Below are 26,462 nucleotides of genomic sequence, written 5' to 3'. Positions count from 1 at the left end.
CAGATCATGTAGCCCCTGGCAGGTTACCTCTCTGAACAATCTTCTCCTCCTCCGGTGCCTGAGATGGTTGTCAGCATCATCCCCCAAACCACCATCAGTCTCCAACACATGCTGGTGAATCAAAGCTATGGCAGCCCCTAACATGTACATTTTAAAAGTTCCCCGTCTGTATACACCAATGGTGCAGAGTGTCTGGGAATACACAAGTGTGTGTGAGGTGCTTTCACACTTTATACTATTGTGCAATGGATGCTGCTGGTGTAATTGGGTGTGTATGTGTAATTTCAGCTGCAGGGTAACTTAATTATGGATTTTACAGCAGGTACTGCTATTGTGGGGCCTTTGGTGTTGAATTACGCTTGGTTGCCGTGATTCATCTATTGCCTTTTACTTCACTTTTCAACTCGATTCCCCTCCCATTGTCAGGCATGCATCCAGCAGCCGGCTTTCTTGTTTTGTACTTTCCCAACCCAGGGTTGTGTAGCGAAATGTGTTATGTAGCTGATCTACTGCAAGTTTGCTTTGTTCTGCTGTCACAGTTCTCTTTTCTTTGCAGTACAGCACCTCCCCTTTCCTGTTCTGCAGGCAGCTGCTAGCAGCCTTGTTAGCTGTTGTCAATGGCCCACTGTGGGTTCCTAGGTGTTAATTACTCATTTGTACTCCAATTACCATGCTGCAGCATTTCCTTATTGTCTTCCCATATCCTTCCTGTTTGAGCTGTGGTGAAAAGACTTTTTTTAGTATCTAGGATGAATACTCAAAAAATGCAAATATGTGTTAGAAAAGTTGGCTTCCTATATATGGTAGAATTAAACCGTCCTGCTACATCTAAAAAGTTCACCTTATTATTGGAAATTTCATGTGCGAATTTTAGAAATGATGTGGAACAGTTAAGGAAACAAATAAATTCAACCAACCGTTCCTCACTATCTTTCCAAACCATACACACATCATCCAAAAATCATGCATAGTAAAACCAACTACTCTGAAAATCTGAAAAAAACAACACTTTTTGCACCCACCACCACATAACAAGGTTAGCAAAAATAGGGACACACACTGCCCCCATTGCTACCCCACATCTTTGTCTGTAGAACTCATTGTCAAAGCATAGAAAATTATATCTCAAGACAAAATCCATCAGCTTTACTAAAAAAGCAACCTTTACTTCTGTTAATTTGTTGCTTTCTAACAGACCCTTCTGAAACCAATTTAAACCAGTCTCAAAGGGAATACAACCATACAAGTCCTGGACATCCACACAAACAAAACAAAACAGTTCATAGTTTCATGGTATAGTACTAGGCTATCTGCCCTAGGGCATTTATAAGCCTAGCCAAAGTGCATGTGGCTTTTGCCACCCCATGTAATGATACAAAAGTGTACAATTTAAATTAAATTTAGTTTACTGTGCCTCTGTCTAGCAATGACACAGAGATGACCCCCAGGGTAAACCTACGATCACCCATCCATTCGTCCAGATTTCTCTTGAAGAGAGTCAGTGAGGGGCTCTGCCTAACATGGACAGGTATCCTGTTCCAGAGTGCGGGAAGCCTCTGGGTTATGAATCTGTCCCTCCAGCATGTCCTATTCATATTTGTGCTGAGGTTTAGATCTTTAGCTCTCGTGGCTCTGATGGATTTGGATTTTTTGAGGTGGAGCATGTCCATTAATTCTGAATTGGACATGGCCTTGTACGTAAGGCACAGATCACCTCTGAGCAGGCAGTATGCTACTGAATAGAGCTGGAGCTTTTTCAGTCTGGCAGCATATGACATATGCTGGAGACCCTTGATCCTCTTGGTAAGGTACTTTTGGGGTCTCTCCAGTTGCTGCAGGTGCCGGGTGAGGTACATACCAAATGGGGCATTGTACTCAATCATAGGCCTGATAAGGGAGGAATATAAGGGTACAATGACATCCTTTGATCTGGATGTGAATCCCTTCATGATAAGGTGGGCAAGGTAGAAGGTCTTTCTAACCACTTTGGCGACGTGGGTGTCAAATGAGAGGTCACTGTCAACTTGGGTCCCCAGGTGTCTGATTACTTTTTCCGTACTTAATGGATTACCACCTATGTGGTAATTTGTGGGTACTTTGTTTTTCCAAAGGGGATGACTATACATTTTTTGGCATTTAGTTTAAGGCCATGACTCTGGCACCAGTCATCTGTTTCTGTGAGGCCCTTCTGGAGGATGCATGTGTCAGCTGGTGTGTCGACTATGGCGCCTAGTTTGCAGTCGTCTGCGAACTTTGCCAGTCACAACCCCCCTATGTTTGCCTGCACATCTGAGAAATAAATGCCGAACAAGAGGGGTCCCAAGACAGAGCCCTGTGGGACTCCACTTGTGACTGGCTTAGAGTCTGACATAGCGCCAGCTATTCTGACTTTGTGGGTTCTGTCCTTTAGCCAGTTTGCAACCCATCTTGTGACAAACGGGTTTACATTTAAGCTGTTGAGCTTGTCTATGATGCCTGAGTGGGGTATTGTGTCGAAGGCTTTTGCCAGATCCAGGTAGGCTGTATGAACTGCTTTGCCTTTATCGATTGCTCTAGTGACTGTTTCAAAAAAGTCCACCAGGTTTAAAAGACAGGATCTGCCTTTTACAAAGCCAAACTGGGTAGGGTCAATTGTCTGTAGGTCCCCGATGTCTTTGTTTATGAGTTCCATAATGATCCTTTCCATAGCTTTGCAGACCAGGCTGGTCAAGCTTATGGGGCGGTAGTTTCCAGGGTCTGTAGAGGTGCCACCTTTGTGGAGTGGGACCACTGTAGCTGTACGCCAGTGTTCAGGGACGTATCCTGTAGCAAGGCTAAGATTAAACAGTGTTCTTATATGCGGGTTTAGCTCCTCTAGGAGTTCACGTAGCACGCAACCCGGGACACCGTCAGGTCCCATGGATGCTGTATTTTTAGCTTTGCTGAGGGCAGCTCTCACCTGGACATCTGAGATTTCAGGGAGGTTGCATTCAGCTGAGATATTTATTTCGTCTTTTGGGGGAGAGGGAGGGGTGAAATTTGCACTGAACCTGTCTGCCAGTATGCTGGCAATATCTGTGGGTTCAGTGTATTTTTTGCCGTTATGAACTAACTCTGTGCATATCTGAGGGTTTCTGCCCTGGTTGCTAACATAACTGAAGAAGGCCTTGTGATTATCTTTAGTGTCCTTAGCGATTTTTCTCTCGAAGTTGGCCTTTGATGATTTTATTAGCGAACGTAGTTTTTTGCTAGTGCTGATCAGGGATGCCTTCCCTTTATGGGATTTTGGTCTGTCTTGCAGTAGCTTCCTTCTCTTATTATAAAGTTTGTTTATGGGTGGGGTCCACCAGATCGGATGTCTGCCTTTGGTGGAAAGGGTCTTGGTTTTATTTGGGATTGCATGATCCATGCATTCTTGGAGATGCCCGTAGAAAGCATTTGTGAAGGATTCAGCAGTGTGGGATGTGGTTTCCAGTGGCCCAGGGGGCTTGAAGGATACCATTTCATAAGGAGTGTAAAGTTGGCTTTTGAGAAGTTTCTCACTATGGTCTTTTGTGCTGGGGGTGGAGGTGGGATATGAATATCTAGGGTTATTAGTTTATGGTCTGATCTCACTAGTGAGGGGTATACTTCTGGTGTTGAGCATTTTGTCTCCATGTTTGTGATGATCAGGTCAAGTATATTATTTCCCCTTGTGGGGGAGGTGACTAGTTGTTCCATCACATTTGAGTTGATGAATTCCAGGAACCTTTGGGCTAGGGTGTTGGGGCTTGAGTAATGCACCCAGTCTATGTTTGGGTAGTTGAAGTCTCCCAATATGATGGTATTTGGTGAGACATTCATATCTTCCAGTATCTTCAGGAAGGCTGAATGGAGTTCCTGAGATTGCGAGGGTGGTCTGTAGCATGCTACAAGTTGTATAGCAGTTTTGCCTACTGTTAGTTGCACATGGATGGTCTCCGATGCTTTGTGCGTTGCCACTAACCTGGAGGTGTGGATGTCTTTAATGAATATGGACACTCCCCCTCCTTTTGTGGTTCAGCCCAGGTTTTGGGGCCGAAATGCATGATACGAGGTATAACCTGGTAGGGCTGGGGTGCTCTCAGGAGCCTTGAACCAGGTTTCAGTTACTGCACAGACATCGATGCTCTCCATACTGAGGAGTGCTTTGAGAGCCTGCATCTTGAGATTTAGACTTCTGGCGTTGAGCAGCATTACCCTTAGTTTTTTTCCTTTATTGTTTTCTAAGGTGGTGGGTTTGTCTTTTGAGCCTTGCCTAAAAAAGGCACTATGGGGGTGGCAAGAGCCTTAGCCAATATCCGGAAGCCCAGTGGTGACAGGTGCAAGCTGTCCCTTGCGAAGCAGCGTGGCTTGTCCAGCATGTCACCCCAAGCAGACAGACATTGGATCCCCCTAGAATGACACCAGTAATTGAGCCAATTATTAAAGCTGATCATCTTGTCTTTGTATTGTGGCATTATTTTTGGTGAGGGCAAGATGCTGCTCAGGGTCAGGGTCAGGGTCATACCGGCCTGGGCTACATAATCAGAGAGCTCCTCTATGTCTCTTTTCATGTAGTCCAAGGAGGTACGCCTCAGGTCATTCACGCCGGCATGGACAATGACAGAGTCATATTTGTACTTGCTTTGGAGTGACCTGAGTGCTTGTGTTATGTGGCGGATCCTAGCTCCCGACAGGCAGCTCACCGTTACCCTCCCTTTGTTCAGCCTGGTAAGCATGACATCAGTGTGTCTGACTATAGAGTCACCTATTACTAGTGTATCAGGCATGGTGTTTCGCCTTAAGGGCTGTGATTGTTTGACACACTGACTTTGTGTACTATGTGTTGCATGTGCAGAGTTTTGAGGTGGTGTTTTCTTGGATGTCTGCTTTGCAAGCCTCTGTTGTTTCGGTAAGTTTTTTATTAGAGCCTCCGAGTATGTCTTTGTGTTATTATGTGTTTGGTTTGCAGTTGTGGTTGGTTTATGTGAGACTGGGTTTGTTGTGTGTGTGGGTTCAGTCGCTACTGTGTCTGATATTGAAGCAGATCGAAAAATGAAACATCCTACTCATGGATTTCAAGAGAGTTTCTAAGCTGTTACAGTAGCCAGTGTTACTGTAATATGATTTGCTACTTACAGAAATGTATTGAAGCATCTACATTTGCATGAAGCAAAAATGGAATTTATAGCCCAGTGGGCAAACAATTGCATTGGAGGATTTCTAGCCATGTCTTAGTGAAAGCGGCACAAGTCTGAGTTTTGGGTTTATTTACTGGATAGGCAGTACATAAGTAACCTGTTCAACAGGGTAATCATTTGAAATGTCTGGACCTGCTAGACAGAGTCCCAAAACACAGAGAGTGAATGGCTGAACGATCAGGCTTACATATACTAAGTCCAAGATGCTGTTTCTCAGAATATTCCCTTTCCTCCAAGGTATGACGATCTTGGAGTTGGTATATATAAGTTTGGGGTGTGTCTGGGCTGCTTGCCTCACCACTGCAAAAACAAATTTTAAGGAGAAGAGCAACTTTCAGCATTTGCTCTTCTCCTGTGTTTTTTTTTTTTTTTTTTTGGCTTGTCAGCATTTGGCATTTTGAGTGTCAACATTTCAATAGGGATCCATTCAGCAGAGCTGTGGAATACAAGATGCGCCTAACTTCCAAAATAAATTATCACAGTATAGATGCACTTAGTAATGTTAGTTTGCTTTACTGTGAAACAGTGAAAATTAAATTAAAACCAAATGCTGCTCTATATGCTTTGACCCCACCCAGAAGGATATCCTATGCTGTCTAAAGCAGAGGCAAAATTAAAAAGAATGCAAAGCCTTAGCATAATAGAAAGTATTCCTAAGACTGACTAAATGAGTATCAGCTGAGAATAACCTTTGGTTGGGGTGGAGAGATGTGATTATAAATAAAGGGAAGTTGCAAGAGTTTGTAAATATTGTGAATATATACTATAGCCATTGTCATTTTAAGACTATTGTATAGCATAGTTATTTTAAGAATGTGTCTATCCCACGATGTATTGTACTTTAGCCTAGTGCCAGTGTGTTGGAGATGATTGAAGTGTTAATACCTTTTCTACAGAACTGTCATCTTGCACAGAATAAAAGTTACTTGTTTGGCTAAAATGCTAGTGTATCCTTTCATTTCTATCACTGCTATTTGTTATTACTGGTTAACCAGAGGTGCACTTTCTGACAGAAATGCAAGTAGTAAAGAAACTGGAAACAAAGTGAAGAAATGGGGATATACCAGTCCCCTGTAAATACTTTTATGGTGCTCTCAGTTTATGCCTGAAAGATCACAGTACCTAGGAAAGCTAATGTTTACAAGGAATGCATTTGCTGAAAAATCCATCCATCCACAACCCCCCTTTCCCATTTTTTTGTCCATGAAGTCAGGGTGTCACATTAACAGCAACAATCATCTAGAGCCAATGTTCACACCACTGGGTGGCTAGCCCCGCCTCACTGAAAATAAAAATTGGACATTTGGGAATACTATATTGGGACCTCCGTTTCCTATACACAGAGTAGACACAGGAACGTATCAATTTTGCTGAAAAGAAGTACGCCGTTTGATGTAGTTGAAAGATGATCTGAAAAGGTTTCTGGCAGAGAGGAGTGGGAAGGAGAGTTTCCATTGTTTGTATATATCTGCCATCTGACTCCTCTTCTCTTGTATTAGCATAATTGGTGAGTGAATGTGTGGCATTCCAATATGGCTTTACCATATGATGCGGTGACTGGAATAAGGTATTCCAGAGTGGAGATACCCATGTGGGACATAGGCAGTTTTTTATCCCATCTTTAGCCAAGCTTGTCAAACATCTTACAACTAGGTATGACAAATGCCTATTTTTATCTGGCAGAGGGTAGTGGTGAATCCACATTTCTTGCACAAATATAACTAATTTTCCCACATTGATAAAATCCTTACTACCACAAAATAAAGACATTTGGTAAAGAAGTTATGAATTCTCCTGATTTTGCTGTCCAATCATGCTTCACTGGTACTGAGATGGCCCTAAGACATCAGGAATGCAGGATTCACTGAAAATTTACTTTTTTTCAGTGGTCTTGCACTTTAAGAAGATGGCAAGAGATATTTATTCTTATTGGGCAGAACTGATAATAGATCATCTGGGGTACAACTCCAAACCCAACAATATTTAGCCCTGCACCTGAGACAGCAAACCTCAGAAAAGTGTATTAATAGAATTAAGTGCCCCTTAATAGAGGCTATGTTTGGTTCTTTGAAGGACATTTCTAGAGTTTTTTTTTTTTGTAGTTATTACACCCAGCTTTACAAACAGGATACCTGAGATCCAGATATGGATCAGAAAGTAGAAGGATTTTTTTCTTCCTTACTGCTTCCATCTTTGCAAATTGACCAAAGCAGATTATTAACATTCCTTATCAGTAGGAAGGACGTACTTTAGCAAATGAAAAATATGGAAAAGGGGAAACACTTGGGCTTTACATCCTATAGTGGGACGTTTTTCTTTAAGAGAAGATCAGTTTGTCTCAGACCATGGTTGTAGCCAATTAGATCGTGGAACAGTTTGACCCTCCCCCCGCGTGGAGGAGAGTAGTAGTGTCTGTACTCCTGAAGCCTGTTAATGATCCCTTGTTGCCTAGGTCTTACAGGCCTATTCAAACTTTAAACCACAATTGCAAACTCTTTATGACAATGTTAGCCAGGAGGCTTGCACGTTTGCTTCCACAGCTTATTCATCCAGCTCAAAAGGGAATTGTGGCAGGTCATACTAAATTCAACTCTAATTAAAAACTTTTTGATAATATTGAAAGACAACCTACTGGGAAGGCCTTTGCTTTTGACCAGTTTTGATCCAGGAAATGCCTTTGATAGGGCCTCTTGGCCTTTCCTGTTTAAAATGCTTGTTTGTATGGGTTTCTCCCATCACTTTATAAAACTGGTTGAAAATCTATATAAATTCTTCTTAGCATAGATTAAGATTGGGCCAAGAGTATTCTCTCCATTTAAGATTCAAAGGGGACCTAGGCAGGGATGCCTCTTTCCCTCTTAATTTTTGTCCTTTACATTAAGCTTCCTGCTGAGTATTTACACATATCTCAGTGGAGAGGTTTGAATATCAGTGGAGTATCAGTGAAGGTCTCTTTCTACACAGATGGACTTTTGATCTTTTTAACCAGTTTGGGATTGGATCTCCCAGTGCTCTTCTGAGACCAGTAGTTATTTGTCTCTTTGTCAAGACATAAAGTAAACACTTGGAAGATGGAAACACTTAAAATAAACTTCTCCCCTTCTACATAGATGGTTAAGAGGTTTACATTTTTAGATAAGGGGAACGGTGTTAAATATTGTGGCATCCCCTTGAGATCTTCAGTGGAAGACTCTGTCATAGCTGTGTATGAACAGCTTGACAGCTCTACCAGGACATTTCTACAGAGCAAGAAGAGGCTGGTTTTAGATTTTCAGCAAAGGGTAAATATGGTTTCCTGGTTTATCCTTTCATTAATTTATATGAAGCCCAGGGGATTCCTCTACCTTCCTGGCCCCCTTTCTTAAGAATTTCAGTGGAGTAACAGCCTCCTTTTAATACGATGGAAAGATACAATGTCTCTTTCATGGGGTATAGTAACTCTTGCTACCTCATCAGGAGGCTTAGGAGCCCTGCAATTTGGTGTATACATTAATTATGTTCATCTCAAGGCCTTAGCGTGTCTTTTGGTGCCTGAACAGGATCCAGTTTGGAAAGCAACCTTGAAAACACAGCTGAGGGACTTGTTGGGTGCTTAAAACATAAGCAAAGTTGTTGTCAAAGCTGTCACCTCATAATTGCTAAAACTAATTTTAGCTGCCTTTCAGAATACTAATATCACATCAGGAATAAGGGAAATATTGCCAAATAAGATATCATTAGCTCTATAATCAGAAGACCAGAGGATACTTCAAAACCTTCCACTTACTCCTGTGCTTAGGTTTTGGGTACAGCTGATTAAGAATGACCAAGTCATATCCTGAACAAATTTGAGGCCAGAGTTTGGAGCTCACTTAGAAACTAAGCCTTATTTTATTTTACTAAGCAATGAGTTTGCAAGTCTAAAACTCTCTTCTTTATTAAAAATGTATTGGTCTCTTTGGATCAACTGATGGCTAGTCACTGAGTCTGGTGTCTTCAGGGGTATGAAATTAGTAACTAAACTCTATAGTATTTTAAATGTAAACAAATTTGAAATCACCAACAGATATAAAAGAATGTTGGAGAGGGATTTAGGCATGCATATTTTGCACAAGGCCTGGGATAAGATCATACTGATGTTAGATATGCAAATAGATCCTGAAGGTTTTACATCTTTGGATGGCAATGTCTGTTCAAGTATTTTAATACCTTGTCCTTTCTGCCCCAGATTTTTTCAACTGTCTCTTCTTATTGTTAGAGATGTCAGATTGGATTATAAGGTAATTGGATTCATATTTTTTGGTCATGCTCTCAACTTGAACTATACAGTCGCTACTAGGAGACACAATCCTGGTGTGACTTGCTATGACCTGGGGAAATTTAGTTAAGCCCAGGCTTATTCTTAATGGGTTATGATTCTAAGGTCCCAGCTGACAAAAGTAGATATTAATTTACTAAGTTTAATAATTCTTGTAGGCAAAAATATTATAACTACCTCCTGGAGATTTAGCGGTCCTGCTTTGAGTAATGATCGGAGGAGATGGATACAGGAATTATGATATTTTCAATGTTAATCAGAGGATCAAAGGACAATGGAATGATCAGACCAGAAGCAGGCCTTTGGTTCCAGTTACAATAAACCATTGTTCCCATGGAAGACTAATAATGTGAAGTCATTTATCCAGTAATTAAGTTGTTGTTGATAGTTAACTTTGTTTCTTGCTGTTTACAAACCAGTGGCCTACAGTTATCAAACTTTAATCTGTAATATAGTACTTCCCTAATAGCTACACATTGTTAATATGGGTCAATGCATAGTTAATGTTGTGTGAGTTTTTTTCCAGTTTAATAATGTAGCTTTAATTAAAAAAAAAAGATCCCAGTACCAAGGAAGTATTTGTATGATACATTAAGTATTAGAGTCAACAATGTAATTGGACAAAGGAACTTCCTGTCCCCTTCCCCAACAATTATTATACAACAAACACAATTATTCAAAAATATGCACATTGATTGGAGACAGCAATTAATGTACCAATGATAAATACAGTATAACCCATGGGAATAAGTCTGGCCATAAAACAAAATTAAATAGCATATACACTTGTAGCTATAGCTCCCAAAAACAGAATCTACACCTGTCATATTCTTTGCGCTGATAAATAGAGAAATTGAAATCAAACACCTGAATATCAAATAATAAAAAATACACTCTCCCATGCACACAATATTTCACTCAAAGTAAAATCGTTCAAGAAAACATATCAGCGAAATTCAGAATGCTTACTTCACTGCATGTCAGTAGTGAGTAAGCATCCTAATAGAATCAACTGGTTGCATGCACACTCCTGACTCCCATTTAAAAAACAATGAAGGAGAGCCAGCACCATGACATAGAGGGATAAATCCCTAACTATGGCCCAAATGACTTGGGCTCGATTAGTGGTTTGGACATCTGAGACCATGGCAGGGAGGGATGGGCATGCCCATCCAACAAAGAGGGCATTCATCAGAAATGGTCCCTATGGAGAGGCATGGTCCATAATCTCAATGCTTATACATGCTGATGAATGCAGAGGTGGGAAGATGTGGGCTTAAGGGTAGGTCATAATAACCCCCTCTGTAAGCAGAAGCTGCTGGCACCACCCCTCAGGATCCCCTTAAGACCCATGCTGACCCAAGCTCACTCAGAGAAGTCTAGGGTAGGAAGGACTGACAGGTAGATCTAGTGATGGACAGGGCACTAGGATGGCCAGAAAGAATGAAGCAAGATGGAGGGGAGAAAAAAATAATGAAGGGGCAGGTAATACATTTTAATCACTGTCCTGTTCAATTGTTGGCATGTGCATGACCAAAGCATGTGCTGTATATATCACTAAGTTGTCTGCTAAATGTGAGAAGAAAAATGGTGCATTCATACAACAGCATTATTTTACAAGGATCTATAATGAAACTATGACTGACAAGATGCCAAGGGACCACACCACTGAACATAAATGGCCTAAATACCAAAAGGGTAAAAAGCTTCTTGCATTTCCTACATAGCAGGCAAATCCCTACACACACACCCAAACTTATACCTACTGCACTGTTCTGTAAGCATGAAAAGGAAGAAGCCTTCAGAAACAAAGGAATCACTGTCAGTCCTCACTTAGAAACCACACCAGTAGTGACATCTTATGAAAAACAGCCAACAGCATTAGGTTACTTAGCAACCTGTGATTTGGCCACTTGATGCTTAAGGGATCTTATCTGAATCATCCACATATATACTATTTTAAAATGATAGTACAGTACTTTTTAAAATATTGTCTTTATATAATAAAGATCAGAGGCAGATCTAGCACTAGGTGACCAAGGCAGTCACCTAGGGCCCACTGGCCAGGGGGGCTGCTACAATTCTTCTATCTGTGCATGCATCTTTATTATGACACACACACATTTAAACTGGAACAGAGTACAGTGATTTTTTGAAATGAAACAAGCAACATGGATTTCCTGGATTAACATTATGCTGTAGGTTAGTGCAGAATTAAGAAACAAAGTGTGTGTATGTGTGTGTGTGTGTGTGTGTGTGTGTGTGTGTGTGTGTGTGTGCGCGCAAAATGCCCTAGTTAGGGGTGACAGGTTATTTAATTTAACCAGGCTCAATCTCAAACCCTGTACCTTAGTTACAAGAGACAAGAGCCTGAATCCTCTACACCAGTTACAAGACTATTAGCATCAGTGCATTTTCAAGGAATTTAGCTTCAGTATATTTTCAAGGAATTGTAAGCTTTAGTGCATTTTCAAGGAACTGTAAGCTTCAAGGAAAGAGAACTGTTTTGTCTAGCAAATGGTCATTGCTGTTTATGCTAAACAGCTTGAAAGCAGTGTTAGTAGCACAACAGGTAGCATATTCACTTTTGATGTAGAAGTCTGTGGGTTCTACTCCCACACACTATAGATGGATTGCTGATAATGTGTTGCACTTTAAGGGTGGGGTGGAGTGCTGTAGTCTTGACTGTGTCTACTTTGAATTAGATGCCTTATAACTTATGAACAAGTTCTCAGTTTGCCATCCATTCCCTATTGCAATATTAACAGCCTACCATTTTTTTAATGTAACATAGGCAATTTATACATCAAGGGCAGCAGGCACTGAATTTGTAGATGAAACATTTAAATATAAAGTTGTTCACTATTACAGATCTCTGTAATATGGAATTCTTCAGGTTACCTTTACTTCTGCAGAGATAGTGCATATTGACTGGTATTGCTGGATTGTTGTGACAGACGTTTGAGGGGCTTTTATGGTTGAAATATTCTTAAATGGGCAGTTTTGTCATTGTTTCATTGCTTACTGGAAAAATGTTAAAAAACTACAAATTTACAACACACTCTAACAAGTGGTCCCCTATTATACAAAAAAATGTAATTTAATACAATGAGGGAGATGAATCAAAGAACATGTGCATGTGTGCATAATCCTAAACGTGTGTCAGGGGCCTATGGTTTGAAAACAGCCCAAAGGTAAAAGTAATCCGCCAGTGGCCAGATGCATTTTCTTTGAATGTGGGTTTCAATCCTGTTTCAATGAATGTGAGTTTCAAGGGCTGACAGGTTTACTGTTGACGCTAAGTATGTTTTTATTGTGAGACTGTACTGTTTTGTTTAGCAAATGTCTAACAGTGATTGCACTATAAAATTTGAAACAAAATTTTTAAATTAAACCCAAATATCTGTAATCACTGTAGAAGTAAAGAAGAAAATAATATGCACACTGACAGGTTTGAACAGTGTTTATGGTAACTGGGGAGAAATGGCCAAACAATGGGACACTGGAATGGCTGTGGGAGGGGCTGGAGGGGTTTTGCAGGGGGAGGGAGCCCGATCGATTACACTGTCTAGGGCCCCATTTCACCATGATCTGGCTCTGATAGGGATGGCTTTTTGATCACTCGTGGCTTTGTCCTTTTATTTATTTATTATTCATTTACTATTTGATTATTGTGGGTTGCACAGTGATGCAATGGATAGTGTTGTTGCTTTACAGCAAGAGATTTCCTGGTTTAATTCTTGGGTGGGGTACCTTCTTTGTAGAATGTCCATGTTGTCTCTGTATTCACATGGGTTTTCTCCCACATGCCAAAGATATGCAGTAGGTGGACTGGACACTCTAAATTGGCCATATTTTTGTGTGTGTGGCGTGGAAGAACTATTGCAGCAGGGCTAGCCACTCGGTGATGTAAACCTTGGCTCTAGAGGATTGTCACTATTGAAGTGACACTCCAAACTCATGTGGGAAAAGAGTTGTAGATGGATGGATTTGATAACTGGGTAGGTGACCTAGTCTGAATAAACTTTTCAGTCATGTCCTGGACAAAGAGAAGGGTACAGATTTTTAGGATGAGCATATAATACATTGATTGATATATATTCACAGAGAAGAGAAATATTAAAAGTTAAGGTACAGAGTGATAAATCACACAAGAGTAACTGAAACATTTTGAAAGTACATTAGATAGAGTATATACAATATTGCTTCAACAAAGCAGCATCAACTATAAGCTAGGAGGCTGGCTAAGAGCAGGAGATTGTTGATGTTGCAGAATATTAGTCAATCATTGTTCCTAAAGCATTGTATGCAGCATTATTAGGGAGATTTTCAGGCAGAACCTTTCTGAACTTGTGAAGAGGTTCTTTACATGTTATTTCTGAAGAAAGTTTGTTCCATAAAGCTGGGCATAGTTTGGAGAAGGTGATGTTTCCCAAAATGCGTTTAACACAGTACAGTCTACTGACACCTTTAGATGTTAAATATTTCCTCGTTCATGTTTGCATTAATAATTCCAAAAGCATGCTGCATACAATGTATTAGAAGATTTTGTTGTCAAGCTTACATAATCACAACCATAACTGCATTGATATTTGACATCTGTCTAGGGCAGATAAAGAGATACTAATTATAATTTGTATACTATTTATTTGTATTGTAATAATGTTCATATTTCTCTAAATATCTCAACAATCAAGTTACATATATGTATCTACTTGGTCTTATAGGAAAGTTCACAACTGAGTGAAGAAAATGCTGCCAGCTTGAGTGGATATTGATATACTGTAAGCTGTATATGCAACATTACATAATTCATATTTACTGTGGTTATTGTGTCTTGTAAAATCCAGTTTAATACCCAGATTTGAATGAATGTTAGCACTGTAAAAGTTACTTTGTACTGAATAATTTGTCATTTGCAGTTTTTTAGTAGCACTTTGGTTATAAAGATATGAACATTTATTTGAACGGTGAGGTAAAAACTTAATTTTTTAAAAGGCTCAGACCATGCCCACTAGGAGTTAGAGTGCAAAATCAAGAGTTCCATTGGGAATAAGTTAAAAATTAGGTGATGTTGTCTTCAGAGTTTCTTAAGCTGTATACCTGCTCCATAAAGAGAAGTTTCCTTTTCAAGGGAAGACAAAATTTCTATTACAATATTTCTTATAACAGAATAGCAAGGAGATAGGTAGGCCTTTCAGTTACAATCAGTTACCTTTTAATAAAACTTTAGCTGTGGGCAAATACTGTATTATCCACACCTGAATGTGAGTTATTGCAAAAAAAGGTCTGTCAAGGCTTATCTAGTATTTCTGCAAATAAAATGCAGAGCTACTTGATATTGTTTTGTTTTGTTTACAGGAATGTCCAACTGGGTATTAGCCTGTTTTCAGTTGAGGCCTGGGAGAAAAGCTGTACAATAACAGTAGCTCCAACATTTTCAAACATATATCAGTAAGATAACAGTTTCTGTTCTAGTACAAACAATATAAACCTTTCTAACCAAAAATATTAATTATGCATAGTAGTACAGGGCTCTACATAATAATAGGTGTAACACTTTATATCCTGAAAATAAACAAAAGTAACAGTTTATTTTCCTAGAATGAGTCAAGTATTTTTACACCAACATTAAATACACGTAGCAATGCAGTAGCAGTGTAAGAATACCAAGTCATGCAACAGACTGAATTCTGCAATATAAGGTTTATCTTAGTAATTCAGACATTTTGCAATACAAGGTTTATCTTAGTAATTCAGACATTTTGCAATACAAGGCTTATCTTAGTTTGTTTGTGTCTTTCGGCTTTTCCCGGTTAGGGGTTGCCACAGCGGAACTCCGGTCCGCTAACGATTGGCAGTTGATTTTTACGTACCGGCTTGCCAGGCCTGACACACAACCTTCAACGAAGGTACGCCCATTCATGCAGTCTCCACGCAGAAGACGCTCCAGCTGAGAATCGAACCGGACAGCGTCTTACTGTGAGGCGACAACGCTACTGCAGCACCACCACCGCGGACAAGGCTTATCTTAGTAATTCAGATATTTTGCATGAATACCATAGAACAGACATTCATAAGTGATGCAAATTCTTTTGTTTTCAAAGACTTAACACCTGTAGTATTGTGATATAACAGTAATTGAGACAGTAGTGCACAATATGTAGCATTTTGATGACATTGAAAATCACATACAGTTAACTAGGTTTGAGATGCTACATATGAGAGTCATTTGGGTAGGATTCAAAGATATTCTCTATCTGCCTGCACTAAGTGTCCAATCCAGGCCAATCAATTATCAAGATAGATAAATTCTCTGATTCAGAGACATGGTAAATCCACAGAGAGAAACACCTTGTTATTGGTTCATTACTATTTCTCTGAATCAAACATTACACTGTTAGAACAGAAAGCTCTAGTGCATCATGGTAGCATAGGCACCCCATGCAAACACAAATACACATGCACACAAACACATATACATTCAGAAACCTATGCACACACACACACACACTCAGACACCCATGCATACACATACAGTCTTCCACAAACAAGCTGCCACACTCTCACTCACAGCCACAGAAGGCCTCAGCCCCCACACCCACAGACATACACAAAAACAGATGCATGCATTCATTCATGCAGCCATATTCTTACACCTGCAGACATATACTTAGACTTTCACATACAGGTGTACACACACACACACACACACACACACACACACACACACACCTCATCTCTACTTACCTGTACTGCGACTACTACCATAGGAATGAATGAGTAAACTTTTTTCTTCCAAGAGTAAAAATTAACTCATATGAAAAATTCTCTCCATTGCTCTGCTAAATTAATCCAGAGGTGTGACCATTTGCAGGAGAAAGCATATGGCCAATAAGCATTAGTTATTTCTTTGGACTGCTGCATCATTATCATCATTAGATATGCAACTTCCCCAGTGAGACTGCTGTTTGTACAATGCTCCCCAATGAGGGGAAAACCACAGTGGGAAACTGGTCTCTGAATGTGAAAGGGTTACCACAATGAAGAAACCTTCTTAGTAAAGGTTCATGTATCATATTAAGCTTTTCTGAATCCTAGGGTTTGTCTTGATACACTTCATTTCAGCAAAAAAAAAAAAACAAGGCAAAGTTTAAGTTACATATTTACATGTGTACATTAGTCTATTCCATACTGACTGGAAGTATTTTTATCTTTAAATGTACTGCATGTACTACATAACCAACTAAAGGTTGCAAGATTCAGTTTTAGAATCTTGTCAGGTGGTAATATGCAGTTGCAACCAACGTGGTTTATAAACTATGATTTAAGTTGCCTTCTAAAGTTGGTTATTTGTTCTGATTAATGATTCTTTGTGGGAGTTTGTTCCAAATTCTGCTAATATAGTTACCTGAAAAGAGAATCACCATAGGGATTTTTGAATATGGTTGTTTGAACATACTTTGTGCACAACCTTGTGGCCAGGTTGTGAAGTAATGTGTAACTGGTTGTGTGATTAGGTGTTTTGATTTCTAGTTTTAGACTATGCACGTTTCCGTAGTCTGCAGTGCATAATAGTGAAAAATTTATCTTAATTTACGTGCTCTGTTTCTATGCTGTGCTGGATCCAAAGTCTTCTTAAGACACACAGTCTTGCTATGCTGTTTACTGCTGAAATCAAAGTCACAGAACTTTGCATGACTCCATCTGTAGTCTGTTTAAAGCACCAAGCCTTTCAAATTGCACACTGATAAAGAAATATATTTTGCAGCTATAAGCACAGTTACAGATAACTTATTTTATAACACACGACACGTACTATTTCTATTAGTTTGTAGCATATATTTACAAAGTTTTCCTTCATTACAGATATGAATGATGACTTCTACAAAATACCTCTGTCTGTCCCTTTCTCACATAACTGAACTACTACAATTGTTATATAGAATGCTAGTCACGCACATAGATTGTTATTTCATCTTAGTATCTTTTTTTGGCCTTCTGTGGGAAGTCACATAATGTCTGTTTTTAGACTTTTCTATTGTCCTTTTGTGATTTACTTGTAAGCACTTTTGCTGATGTGAGGATGCCATTAACAGAAATCTGAAAGGAAACATCTGTACAAGCTGTTCCTATTGAAAAAACATCATGTATTGCTGAATTTATAAAAAAGGATGTCTGTTAATAGATATTTGTTCTGCAAACATGAGAAAATCATGTAATCCTTGCTTTGCAATATTGCTTTGTTAGGCTTTTTCTTTTTGATGCTGTGAAGAGAAGCCTGTCTGTTATACATACAGTATGATTGCACATTTTACATTGCTAAACGCTATACATATATTCAAGCAAACTTTTTATTCTATGCTTTATCTTTCAACATATTTACGACAGAATTAATTTCAGCCTTATATTCATAATATCTAACAATTCCCTCTTTTTTTAAACATACTCAAAACACTTTATATTGATATGTATTTTTGATCACATTATATAGAAAACACATTAAGAAACAAAACCTTTAGTCTTCTTTTGATACAAGTCAAAATGCAATTTTACACAGTTAATACAATAATATAAAAGTATTACTACCAAAACTGAATGCATTTAACAACTTTTTCTTTTGCAGTCCATTCTCTGAACATATTTCATCAATAATTTATTCTTTTGCAATTACAGAATTTAATTTATGACTTAGAACTGTTCCATTAACTCTTTGCAACTGTTGAATTAACTATAAGAGACAAGAACCATGTGCTACTGCAAGCATTTATACACTGCTGAAAATATACAGTTTCAATGACATTTTAACCATAACATTGTGGTCATGTCTCTGAACTGCTCATTAACATCTTGGTAAAGTACTGAACTGGGCTTAGATAATACTTGAGGATTTAAAAAATATGATTTATACATTAAAGAATACTATGTACATATTAGTCCATTAGCTGTATGAATATAACATTTTAATGTATTTTTTCTCTAGCTGGGGTAAAACCAGTGATATTACAACTTGACAAATTAGTTTTGAACTTATTGCAATGTATTCTGTACAGTATGTATTTACACAGACTGTGTGCTATTCATGCATTTCAATCTAGTAGGTACCCTGGACCCATTTTTTCTCTACACATATTCATTGCTAAACATTAATTTCATTTCTAATGAATTCTTTTGCATGTGTTCATACAAAGACTGTAAAGTACATTTAGTCCAATCTTACAAATGTAGTAACAGTAACATCAAGCAAAATCTTGGAAAATTTTTATGTCTCTTTAGAAATATCTAGTGGAATTGCCACCAGAGGCAACTATGCTTTTTGCATACTGACATTGTCTTGCCAAAAACATATTAAAAATAGTGACCATTCTTGTTCAGTTTTTTACATATCTTTACTCTCTCTCTTGTATAGCTGTAATAAAGCAATTTTAAATCATCTTGTGTATAGCTTTGCAGTTTAACATGTTGCAAATACAATTTAATACTAAACAATACAATAATAACTAGCATAAAATATCTTGGACTTTCAGATTTAATCTGTTTACCAGTGTTTCCTATTCACTAATACCTGTTTTTCCTTCCTCCCTAAAAGAGTATTGTCAAGAAGGAATTAAATATTATTTTTTTCCTGTAGCTCTATTTCAGACCCTTGTGCAGTACTGCTTATACAGTCATTGTAAAACTGAGAAAGTGCCCCTCCCCCTGTAGTATTGCACTATTGTTTATTTGCTTTAGAATGTACACCAGCCCAATACTTTGACCACACATTTGCTCCACTAGGCTACCAAACTATAGACCCCTGTCTGACTTGATCATTTTTATAAAGCTTTTGCTGTTTATTACCATTAGTAGGTATTTACACCCTCCTGCACAATTGATTTGAACTGTATGTATACTATAGCCCATTTGCTGGCTGTACTTGATGCAACTGAGTTTTCTTTCTTTTAACATTTACTTGCAAACAGATTATAAGTGACATCTATGCACAATTGTGACATTTTATTACAATTACCAAATAGTGTTGCATGTAAACATTTTAACAATTATGTTTTAATAACAGTAATGCTTTAGAAAAACTCAAGCTACTTGTCTGGCAATCAGTCTTGTTTATCTTATCTTTCCAACATTTCCTGTAACTATTCATCTAGTCTAGGAAGGTCTGAGCTCACATTTTATACTCTATAAACTATGGTTAATTCTTTTAGCATTGTTCTTTAAATTATCTGTTAATACACTTACAGTTTGAAATTAGAATGTAGTTGTAAAACATTTAGAAATATATTAAGTATTTGTGATTTGCATAACTATGCATTTATACTACATAAATAGACATTATTTTACAATTAGCTTACATGGATTTCAGTATTTTTTTATTTATTTAACTGCTCTGCTATTCATTTTACAAAGACTGACTAATACCATCTGTGATTTTATTTCTTTTTAAAATTCAGAACTTTAACTGTTTGGTGTGGTGTTACTATACAATTATATAAAAACTGTAAAAAACAAAATAGATATTAGCTTAACTAACATGTTTATATTTACATTATTTATATTTGCTGTTGTCTGCCTTTTGCTTTTGTGCATTGTAAACACATGTACTCTAGATGAAAAGAAAAAAAACATGCATGTCAGTCTTGTAGCTGTATATCTTTATTTAAGCATGTCAGTCTTGTGACTTTAAATCTTTACTCTTATTATTAACTATTTTCATTTAATTTTATTCACTAGAACAGTTTAGTGTAACTATTTTTATTTAATTTTTATACACTAAAACTGTTGTGTTCCTTTTGACTATGCTATTAGAATAGCAGTTATATGGTCTATTTTACTGTACTACTGATAAATGTCTTGCTTTAACTGAATGAAAGTAAAACATTTAAGAATGATTTGTCCATACATCAGATCTTAGCATGTATACTTAACCATTTTCAAAACACAAACATATTATAAAATATATTTCTTTTGCACAGATTAGATGTGTATACAGGAAGTTCCCAGTCTCTGTCAGTTCAGCTAATTTATTTCCTTTATCCTGCAACTGCTGTTGAAGAGTTTCCTGTAATGTTGCATGGTCTTTCTGATATTTTTCAGTAACCTGTTCTGCTGAATCTAAAACTCCTATGCACTTTTGAAAAGATGCATCTATAACTTGTCTAAGCTTCCTGAACTCATTGTGTCTGTCTTTTAAAAGTTTATTACATTCTTTGTAACAAAATGTACTAGAGGTCCTGTCAGTAACTGAGTTGACTCATGTGGTGACAGGACATAACTGTTCAACATCTGAATATAATAGAAACACTTTACCCTTAGTTAATTCTGTATCACGAACAGATCTGTCTTCACAGTCTATTTTTTTAGCAATATGATGCAATACTTTTTTATGGCATAATACACAAAATGCAGTTTTTGTTGAATCACACAATAAACATTTGTCATACCCCACATGATTTTCTTTGAGATACCAGTCAAATATTGTAATACATTTGCATAATGCCTTACTATCAACCTGCCCTAATAAGGTTTTACATTTACTAATGTGCTGTGTATACCAACATTGCAATTTACTAAAGCTTGGTTTACTCCTACATGAATTATGTCTAATAATATCCATACTGTCTAATAACATCCAAACTGTCTAATAATATGCAAACTGTCTAATAGCATCCATACTAAAAATATGACACAGAAAAAAGTCTTACTAGTTAGCAAGAAAACAGGTGATCAGGCTGTTGTTGCTGATGGATGGAAATTTTTCAGAGTCACTTGAGAATCTGGGGAAGCACAACAGGCAGCGGACTGCTGTACAAAGTAGATATCCACCTTTTCTTGGAGAATTTATGGCACTGAGACTTTCCCGAACTAGTCTCACTCCAGATTTAGATGTCTAAAAAAATTTACTACTGCAAGCTGCATAAACTGGAATACTTCTGTTTAGGATTTATACATACATACAAATGTTAGTTACTGCAATTTGACTGAAGTGACCCTCTGCAGGGCTTACCATCACTCCCCCTGTGTTTGAATGCAGATTTTAGGTTCAAATGCAGGCTAGCTGGCCATTGAAAAATTATATAGAGCTGCTTACTGTGATGGATTTTAAGTCTTCTTAAGACACTCAGTCTTGCTGGCTGGATTCTGCTGAAATCAAAGTCCGGTTATATTTGCATTCACAGTCTGTTGCATACAGAAACTTGCAGAATATACACTGATGAGAGAATATACTTTGCAGCATCAACTTAGAGCAGTAACAAATAACTTTTTATAATAAACCAGACGGACTAACGTTGCAGCTTAAAGTACTGTTCCACTTTACTTCTCATATAGTACAGATGATGTGAGAGATGTAACATTTACCTCAGGACAAATGTGTCCCTACCAATACCCTTAACATAACTGGATTAATACAGATCTTTATATACAATTTTAGTCATGCACATACATATACATTTCCTCTTGGTATTCTATTTTGGAGAATTGCTCATCCTGTAGAAACAATACTGATTGTTGCAGATGCTGACGCAAACTGCTGACTTATTTTTCAGCTTTTCTGACAGTGTGAACATTCTACTTTTTGTCTTTAGTATTCTATTTGTATCTTTGTATAAGAACATCTGTTCTTGTGCCAAATGCAGAAAAACATGTTTTTAAGGAAACACATTGTAACAGTGTCATAAACATGTCCTGTTGTCCATTCTTTTTATATGCAGAAAAACATGTTTTTTAAGGAAAGCACATTGTCACAGTGTTCTTTAAAAGCAGATTTTGCATTTTTGCTCTTACATACATCCTGTTTTTAAGTCTGTAATGAAAAAAATGTCCATTTAGCAGATTTCTTATTTTCCAAGTCACAGTCATTTAGTATGGATGCTGATCACATATTACTAAACTCTGTTTCTGCATTTAAGCAAGCTTTATTTTATACCTTATTTATGTTACATATTTGTAACAGAATTACTTTCAACCTTAAAACCCTGTTGAGCATAATCTTACAGAGCTGAGAGTGGACCATTTGGGTACACCTTTAGAAGCTATATAATTCAGTGACTGCATCATGATCCTATATGACTTTGAATTTTTTGTCTGATGGGTAGTTGTGAAACTATTGTACTGTAATAAAATAGATTATCAGGCATGATGAATCACTATTTGTGTGATAACTTGGCTAGCACTTAAACCTCTTACTACTGCAGTCCTGAGCTGGATTTGCTTTCTTTGTTTTCCATTGCTCTTGCTATTTTACTAGAACATATCCACAGGCAAAAATATAATAGAAGTCTACCATGCATGCAATGGTATATTGCCATGCCTCTCAGCCTTTTAGTCCAAGAAATCTAGACAAAGCATAAAATAATGGGGGGGGGGGTGTCAAAGGCCCAAAATAGGGATAGATTTTAAATACTGCTTTTATAAACTTAGAAAGTTGCTAGAATAATATAATTTCTGTTAGTGTGCATTTTCTGAAGAATATGAAGTCTGAAACTCAATGTATGTCATTAATTAGTGATGCCAGTCCACATAAAACCACAGATTTTATGAGGAACAAACCAAACGTACACACACACACACACACACACACACATTCATACACACATTATACACACACACACACACACACAAATACACACACACACACACACATACACTAAAAAAGAACACATTCAGCTGTGCAGTATCCATTTTAAGTTATGAACAATGTTCCAGCACAAAGAAAGACGTATTCAAGAAACCCTCCCAAAACCAACTGACTAGCAGATCTATTAAAGATCTTGTCTTTCCAGCATGAACTCAGATTACCATACAAAGTAAGGCAATTCCTTAAAGACCAGTACAGAATAGCCACATAAATTAGCATATAATTCAAAAACTTTCAAATCTTGGCATTGTCTCCCCAAGTCATCGTTACCCAATAGTAATCTTGGACTGACATGCTGTAGCCCACCAAAACTCCAGTGCATTTCTAGAAGGAGAATAAACTACATCCACAGAGAGTCTTCACTTATTCTGCAGCTATAAATGGGTGATTAGTTATCAGCTCCTAGGAAAGTCTCAGTGATGAGTTATGGCAATCTAATTACATTTCATTGCACTTCTTTAACATTTTATAGTATCACTGAGGGCTGATACAGTTAACCAATTCACAAGCTGGCAATGAGGAATATGGGGCAAATATTTATCACATTGTATCACATATTTTGGGTGGGATTCAGTTTTAGTTCACACCCTTGATTTATATAAGATCTCATTCATTTCACTTCAACAACAGAACAACTACAACATGTCTCTTAATACATTTATACAGATAGCATTTTCTAAAAAAAGTACTAAAAGTGAAATCAGTACACAATTACAGAATATTTACTGCAGCAGAATTATTGGCACTGCTTTAAACAAAATTGTAACTGCTCTGAAATATTTTATATACAGAAATAGATACAGACTGCTAGAAACAATAATGTTTGTGTATTACTATTAAATAATCTGTAAAAGAAAATTATTATTACCTTAAATGACAGATTGGCTGGTATGGCTCAACAGTAAGGTAAATAGATAACACAAAGACTGTTGGCATCATGCCTATTTCTGTCACTTGTAAATCTCTTTGGATTTGACAAATATAATGAATTTGCTAATATTTTACATTAACCATTCTACGGATTTCACAAGAGGCACTTTTCTCTTTGCAATTCTCTAGCATTTACAAAACTTTTAAAAATTATTGTTACAATATCAGAAACTACTGTATGTTAGTATGGGGAAATTAATAATCAGTAGTCATCAATATAAATCAATAGGTATTCTTTGCTGTACAGTGGTCCATATAAGTCGATATGAAAATCAGCACACAGTTCTCAAGCATTCTGACATTTAATATAGAACAGTCTGCTTTACATTGGATCATTAGTCTCTACTCTTCTAGCTTTTTCCATTCTGCCTTTGGCTTTAGCTTCATATCTCATGTACTAATGTATTCCCTGATGATACAGTGTCGATCACCATTTAGTCAATATGCTCACTTCTATTTCTAGCCTTTCTGTATTGTTACTTATATTGTATAAATAAAATTGCTTTTTTCCTCACTATCTTAATTTTCTACTTTTCTGCCATTGCTTTGTGTCATATTTTATAGGCTCATAGGTTCATAGATTAGTACAAGGTGTGTGGTTTGAACAACCAAATTTAGTCTAGCTTTGTATCCTAGAAAGTATCACAGGTAGGTTTACCTCCCTTCTTGATAAGGACCATACTTCTAATCCCTGAGACAGATTTATGTGAACACAACTGCCAGACTAAATGCAGGGTATGCTTGAATTACTATGTGCATGGAGAAGACCAAAGTAATACAGCAAACTAACACAGCACAGATAGTGATCCCATATAATGAATGCCAGCACTACAATAAGTGTTCAAAATGTTTATTGTAAATATAGTGAAGAACAGACTTGCTAAAAGAAGTATACCAGTTTCAAAGGTTAAAGCTTATTTACATGTACAGCTGGATAAATGGGTGAGAACCCATCCAATCATCAAGACTTAACTTGAAGAAGGCAATACTGGTACACTATTTAACATGCAAAGGAAGTTTCTTCCGCAGGTAAGGAATCATTTAAGTAATGGACTTACATTCCAATAAGTCCTATTTAAGATGAAATGTAAGTTGAGAATTTTGGAATCACTTTTCCTAATATTACCAGTGTTGCTGAGGTTAGGAATATCTAGTAAGACAGAATCTTTCATAGTCTGAATGGCAAAACAGAGCTCTCCATGTAGGAGTCTATATGAGATGGAAAAAAGTGAAAGACCTTTTAATCTAGCTGAATAGTTAATGGTGCTGAGATCTTTGATGTTCTTGGTTAGGAAACATTGAGGTCTTTTATGCTAGAATATGCATTTGGTAAAATACATACCAAATGGAGTGTTAAATTCAATGATCAAGCTATTAATGGAGGACTACAAGGAGACTAAGACCTTTTTGGAGGATATACCATTGATAATTGACTAAGCAATTAAAAAGCTTTTCTTACTGTAACTGATACTTGATAATGAAAGGGCATTTAATTGCTGATGAAAGTAACTAGATTTCTAAGGGCTGAATTGGCCATAAGTGGGGTTCTCTTTATGCAAAAATCAGTGCATTTTTTACATTACGTTTAAGGTCATGGTTAGAATACCAGGTGCTGACCCTATCTAGCCATTATTGGAGAATATAAGACTCTGTGAGGAAATCAATAATGGCATCAAGTTTGCAGGCATCTTTAAACTTGATTGGTCACAAACCTTAGACAGTCATCTTCACTTTGGTAAAGTAGATGCCAAAGAGAAGGGTACACAACATAGACCAACAAAGGGCTCCAATACTAATTTGTTACATGAGAATATACCACCAGCTCTTACCCTGTGTGTGCAGTCATGAGACATTTACTAATCCAGAAAGTAATGTTGGGGTTAATATATAAACTGGTAAGCTTATCAACAGTACTTTCCTGGGGAAACACACTGAATGGCTTAGCAAGGTTTGATAAGTGGCAAGGATAAAATGGTCCCAATCAGTGACACCAGTCATATCTTCAAAAAAGTCAACCAAATTAAAGCAAGACCTACTCTTCACAAAACCATGCTGATTAGGACTGAGTGCTTGCAAGTTACCAACCACGAGTTTAATGAGATTGACTATGATCTGCTCCATGATTTTTACAGATAATACTAATGAAGCTCATGGAATGATAATTTCCAGAGTTAGTTACAACCCTCCCCCCTCCTTAAGTAGGGGCAGCATTACAGATGTTCTCCAGATCTCCAGCACAGGGTTTGATCCCTTCCACCTCCGTTTACCTACTGTGTGACTCTGAGACATTATTTCACTAGTCAGTGCTTCCAGGTTGCGCCTAATACATGACACTTGTGATGGATGGGTGTATATGGCTAACAATTGAATAAAAAAGGAGTGATTACCTATAATATACTTTGTACTAACAGCAAGGCAGCCT

This window comes from Protopterus annectens, chromosome 5.part0 (genome assembly GCF_019279795.1).
Source record: "Protopterus annectens isolate FY-2018-M chromosome 5.part0, PAN1.0, whole genome shotgun sequence".
NCBI classification, from domain to species: domain Eukaryota; kingdom Metazoa; phylum Chordata; order Ceratodontiformes; family Protopteridae; genus Protopterus; species Protopterus annectens.
This window is presented reverse-complemented; position numbering follows the sequence as displayed.